Source organism: Ammodytes marinus, assembly GCF_949987685.1.
Source record: "Ammodytes marinus genome assembly, chromosome: 21".
Taxonomy (NCBI): domain Eukaryota; kingdom Metazoa; phylum Chordata; class Actinopteri; order Uranoscopiformes; family Ammodytidae; genus Ammodytes; species Ammodytes marinus.
In genome coordinates this window covers 3,942,508-3,949,418 of record NC_137225.1, presented here as the reverse complement: position 1 = coordinate 3,949,418, position 6,911 = coordinate 3,942,508, and positions in this window count along the sequence as shown.

Below are 6,911 nucleotides of genomic sequence, written 5' to 3'. Positions count from 1 at the left end.
ATTGGCTCACCTAAGTCTTCTCTGTGTACACATTAGTGTTGTGTAGATATTGCTTACGGTGCACTTTAATTCAATGGCTATTTGGAGCTTTGGATCTTATTCATATGCTTGCTTGGTCTTTCGCAACCCGATAATATTATAAGCATGAAACCTTGGGCTGGCAAGATAACGGGAGAGATGAGAGAGTTTGGTAGAAAGAGTATTATTATTGTGGGAGTTAACATTAATGAACATTACTGAATGCAAAAAGGCAATTAATTACTGCTTGCATCATCACCCTGGAAAAAGTGTTTAATTATTTTTTGATGCACTCTGTTGCCCTCAGCCTAGCCCGCGTTGGAGTGTGCTCAGGCTGACAAAATGGATGCTGGCAGTGCTCCAGCTAACACTGTGGTTTCAACGGCCTAATGGCTATTGTACTGGCAGCAGGGCAGATGGTATGTCTTGACAGCGGAGATGCACTTGAGGTCTGCTGCAGTAGAGGGGGACACTTTTGCTCACGTTTTTTAAAGTTGTCGGGGGGGGGGGGTTTCTTAGTAATGATCAATGTTTGCAGCAGCTGTGTCAATGCAGCGAAAAACATATAGAGTGAATGGATGTTATTTCATAAACAAAACAAGAGCTGGTCCAAAAAAAAGAAAGAAGCCAAACAGTAGCCACGATTTAAAAATATTAATAACCAAAGTAAGTCGACCAGGTCCTCAAGAAAAATGAAGTCTGTAAAAGGTTTTATTCATTTTGACAATTGGTCGATTATGTTGTGAATTTTTTTTTTTTTTTTTGCACCATGAAGAATACACATTAAGCCTTCTCCACTATGACACAAACGCACAATGCTGAATCCTTCATTCGTTATTTTAGTGTTAAAATGTATTCAAACCTAAATATATCCAATATTTGTCTTTCCTTGTCAGATATATTGTAAAATATATCCATCCAGTGACGGCATTTCGAATTCTAACTCCACCAAAGAGGCAATGGGTTCATGACCTCAAGTGTCCTCCGTTCAAACTAAATCACCAAATGTCTCATTTCTTACTGCCTTTAAAAATGACACTGCTACAAGTCACTATTTTAGAAAAATGTGATTCCCACACATGTTTTTTGATCTGACACCAGTCTGACTTTAAGGTTTCAGTAACTACTCAGAAAGGTCAGGGAAACATTGTGCTCACGGTTAAATGAAACTGAGCATTTACTGTTGGTGTGACCACAGCCATCTCCTGTTTCAAAGTTGCGCTGATCTGTTGACCCATCCCTGTGATGTGACACACAAGCCACCTAACACCCACAATCTCAAGCTGAGCTGTTGGTTGTAATGTGTTCTAAACGTTAAGTGCCAAGGTTTCTCAAAAGGTAAAATGTGTGAAATGAAACAGACATCATCTCTGGTTCTGCTGCATCCATCTCCATACTTCATGTTTAACTGTCCATAATATAATAGTCTAACAATGCTAAAGTGTATGGATAGTCGGGCTGTGCCAATATCAATACAGCAATATATTGGGATATTTATTTTCATGATATACCGTATGTATCTTCACCTCCAAAAATGTATACTTTGATCAAATGTTTTTGAAGTTTGAATGGGTTGTCAACTACAACGTCCGCTCCTATACATGTAGCAGTGCAGTTATTTGCCTGGATTGCTGGGTTTTGAATCTAAATATTTTTATTAGCAGTAGAATCAACAACTGAAACATTTCTTGGGCGCTTCTTGGGCGACACCAGTTTGTAAACGCTACCATACTGAGAAACACAGACAGAGGTGTGTGGAGCTGATAGGCTTAATAAACTCTGTGTCAACTCGTTTGGTGATGGCTTGAATATAACCAACATTCATTTATATTAAAAAAGTTACGCACTGTAGCTTTAATTATACATTTTTTTTTTCATGTTTAAGGAAAATGAATGCAAAAGACCTCGGTGGCTTATCCGCCCTATACTTTGTGTGTATGTGGTGCCACTGTAGCTCCATGGGTTCATTTAACCCTGGGTGATGTCGCTGTATAACAACATGTTTTCTATTCTGTGCTTTTGCTCTTGACAGACAAGAGTCATCATTCACACAGCTGCTAGCGGTCAACAAAACATAAAACCGGTTATATTCAGGCCTTTAGGACGAAACGGATGCAGATTTTATTTTTCTCTTTTACTTGGAAAAACAGTGTGTAGCTGACTAGAGGGGCAGAGATAGGGGTCAGTAAGTGTATCATGTTGTCTGGAACACGCTAGCTCCAGTCTAGTGTTATACGGTTTGTTGCTCGTAGCTCCACATAGTCAATCCTTTAATCAAACAAGAAGGACATGCTGTATCAGATTATTGAGATTACACTATCACACATCTACATGGCAGCGTTCTCACAGCAAGGCTCCCGGATTGTGTATCTTTCAAGAGTTGCTTGGATTTGTATCATGAGATCAAACATGTTTTATTTGCATAGTGAGTGAATATCCTAGAGGAAATATACAGCTAATGAAATGGCGCTGTACTGAGATGAGGCGGAGGAAAAAAATTGTCAAAGAATAACTTTTTTTTATTGAAGTTTATTTTGGTATGCGAAGTAATACAAAAATAAAATTTGATTCCAAGTGTGATTTATTGGTATTTTATACTGCATTTGGATAGCCTGGCATTCCCAGACCTGCCACTAGGCGCTGGCAAATTAAATTTGCTGCGCGTGTTGGTCTGGACACGCTCCGTTGAAGCTTTATCAAGAAAGCCAGAAATCTGGCGGGCGCGCCAGAGCCCCTTATATGGTACTCTGGGGAGGACGTAACCGGATGACGACAGTGACGTGCATGCGACGTTGAAGCCGTGATAGTAAACATCAGAGATATGTTGTGTGAGTTTGAGACTGCTTTGGCCTCGACCCTTTACGATTTGGAAGACGGCACTCAAATCTTTCATTAGCAAGTAAGTGGAATGTTCTATTTTGCCGACCGTCAACGGCAAACGTTTAATTTAACAGTTTAACAGCTGTTCGCTAAACGAAAGGGGCTTACGTCGCCTTGTGCATCGCTCTGATTGGTTGTAGTACTATCCAACTGCGTGCAGTGGCATTTGAAATGCACGAGTAGGAGCCGCCCCTTGAGTTGGAAATTAATATTGATCATCGCCAGACCGTCTATCGTTCAAGATATCAGGGTCTGGATTTCCAGGCTAGCATTTGGATGCTTTTCTTATTAAAATCATATCATTCTTTGATACAGGACTGCAGCTTTCGGACTCAAATGGAGTTTTTAATCACGCACTTTGAAATTAAGAATCAAAAGTTCACAGTTGATTCCAACTTTGAATTTAACAATTCTGAATTTTTTTCTGTTGAATTTGGAAAAAACTTTGCTGCATACTCATCAAATAATTTCTCTGTAATAATGAGGCAACTTTTCATCTGAATTCCATCAAAGAGAATGAAAAGTGTATGAAGCAAGCCTCTTTTTGTGCTGTTCACAAATGTGTTTGGAACCTTTTTCTTTTTCTTTCACTTGAAAATCATTTGACGATTTTAACTCATACGATGTTTGTTCTGATATGTGAAAAGCAAATCGGCTTGACTTTTGATGAGATAGATAGATAGATAGATAGATAGATAGATAGATAGATAGATAGATAGATAGATAGATAGATAGATAGATAGATAGATAGATAGATAGATAGATAGATAGATTATTTAGCATTTTCATACCACCACATTAGATCTCTTTATGATCCAAATTCACAGCCAATCTAGGACTTAATCTTTTCGGCCTATATGTTGGGGAATCACCTGCTTAGAAGGTGACTCTTAAGGTGCCCTCATTCTACTGTGTTGTGTCAGGCACTCTGAGCACCAGTAACCTCTGGCTATCGGATGTCAACATCTGACTTTGACTTGACAAGAGGCAGAAGCTGACCACAGCACGGGCTCCTTTTACACACACACACACACACACAAACACACACACACACACACACACACACACACACACACACACAGCTCACAACTTGACTACAATAAAAAAGGGGGACGATCAATAGAAACGCTCATTAGCTGTAATATATAAAGGTCACATAAAAGTGCAGGTATGAACAGTGTTTTGGAGAAGCCCCACTCCCACACAGGTGCAAACTTACCCTGCGTTCCAAATCAAAGACTCTTTCTTTTTACTACACTACACTACATACTGAAGTACAGAAGAGTTTGAGGGCCACAGGAGAGAAAAAAAAACATCAGATCATTGTATGATAACATTCAATAGCTGAAATATATCCTGATAAATCATTGAGAAAAACCATGATTTCTCACTCTATGTTTACGATTAACATGTTGTTGGAAACAAATATACAAGATACATGTATTTCATGTCTGGTACCTCTCTTAGGAGTGCACCATAGAAACTGGGGGTATTTTAAATCAATAACATCATTGTATATATTTAACGTAAGCTGAGGTAATTTTAAATAAATAAAGTACAGTTGAAACATCTGCATTTTCTCATATATCAGTTCCCAGGTTACCCATTAGAGGTGGAGTCAGCGATTCTGTATACAGCTTGTTGTCAAAATCACTTTTTTTTCCAAATTGGTGAACATCTCCTCACGATCCGTACTGTGTGTGCTGAAAAAGAAAACCTGGTGCTAATACACAGCACAGACTCTGTAAACTGGTATTTAAATAAAGAGGTACCCATACAGTATGTGCATTAATTATGTACACTATCGATAAAAGAGCTATAACTTTGGAAAATAAATTGATGTGTCTAATTTATGGGATATAATTTATTCCCGATCAAGAGATTGCAAACTCTTAATTGCAGCCTGTACGGACAGCATGATTAATTACAATAACCAATAACCCCGTCAATACACACAGCAGCATGTCAGTATTGCTTTAAGTAAAACTTGAAATGTAAACATAACCGCATATCCACTGTCACTTCTCTACTGTCCCCCTGTCTAAATAACGTCAAGATTATGCCCCCTCCCCTCAAAATCTTAATTGGCAACAAAACACTTGAACAGAGCTACAGCTGGATAAGAGGTGGTGGCTATAGTTTCTCATGGAGAACACACAATATAAAAAAAATATAGAAAAGCTCAATAAGTAGGGGAAATGTATGACTGGAATAATTAAAAATGAATTATGTATTTTTAAAATACTTTAATAGTGAAATGTTGCCTTTTTTGTGCTTTTCGTGGAATGTTTCTCGGTCTTACACGTACCTAGCAAAACAGATACAGCAACAACAATCCGGGTGATTGTTTATGTGTCATTCAAGACCATTGGGATAACTGTGTTTGTTAAATGTCACTACTGCCACTGTGTTCCATTACCTATGCTTCCATATTATTTAGTATGCCAGAAACAGATTTAGGATGTCCCTAAACATGCTTGTCAAATGCAGTATGCAAAAAAATACCCGGATGTCTGACTACACCCAATTACATGTTGTGATGTGCCAACCAGCATACTAAAAGTTGTAATATAGAAAAAAAGAAGAAGAAGTGAGTATGTGATTTGAAACGCAGGGCCGGTGTCACTTTAAACCCCGAAGTACAATACAGCTACCAAAATGGCAACGGGGGACCAGCGATTATCCAGCCAGTCACTTTAAAAACGTCAACATGTGTTGATGGAAGGGGGGAAATGGAATGATTCCCCTGATTGGTCTCTGAATCAATTAAAGAGCAAATATTAGGAGTGGCACAGTTTGTACCCTGTTGCAGCAGAAAGGGCAAGGTGTTCTCACGAGACTAATAATATTACTGGCAAAAAATCTCTCTCTTCTATCTTAATGACTCAGAGGACGTGCTGTACTTGGCCCCTGTGCTTTGCCGGGTCGCAACCCCCCCCCCCCCCCCGTCCCCCCCGTCCCCGTCCCCTGTTTGCATCAATCAAAGGGATCAAATCTTGTTTTATAGCCACTCGGACAGGCTGTCGCAGTGTCTACGGGCTTGCAGAAGCACTTGGACACACCCACACACTAAGGCCCACGTCACACAAATGGCTGGGCCCGTGAATAGTCAATGGGCCCCCCCTTTACGCATGCTACTCGTTCCTTAAACAGACATGTGTTTGGAGAGAGACTTACTCCATGATGGGGGGGCCACATGATGGACGTACACACACACATCACATTACCAACAGTGGACTATCGTTCACTGACACTAGTGTGGACACACACACACACACACACACACACACACACACACACACACAAAAACACTCTGTATTTTTGAACAGGGAAATAAGATATAGCATTTGTCTATTTTGAACCGGCAGTACAACATTTCCTGCTCGGAATATCTCCGAAGTTCCAGGGAAAATGACAAAACACACAAAACAACTAACTTAAAAAGCCTAACCTAAAATAAACTGCCTTCATCTATAGTATAAGTCAAATTTATATGTGAAGCATACCTGCATATGGCGGTTTTGACGTTACATGTGAAGGCTACTAAGGAGAGAAAAAAAGACTCATACTATTTTATGTTTTCAAGATGAAATATGATATGTTTGACTTATAACATACGGAAATCGTTTTTGTAATAATAAAGTTATTGTGACTATGTTGGTTCAAAATAAAGTTTAGCTTCTTTTGGCTAGCAAAAACATGCTGGGTTGGGGCCCTAGCAATAAGTGTTCCCACTTTCTCTCCCTTTATGGGTGGCCCTGCCCACACTCAATATGTACAAGCTCTTCTTTAAATGATAGTATTGTGTATATTTCAAAGGGGACGTTTTCTATTCTATTAATGTTATTAAAGAGACATTATCACAGGGAATTTAAAACATATGTGATAAAAAGAATGCTCAAGGCACACTCCATTTGGCGGTTAATATTCAAACATTTCAAAATAAAATGCCCCCTTTGAGATACACTTGTTTGCATTTGACGCAAAACAACGCTCCAAATCGAGCGGTCCAG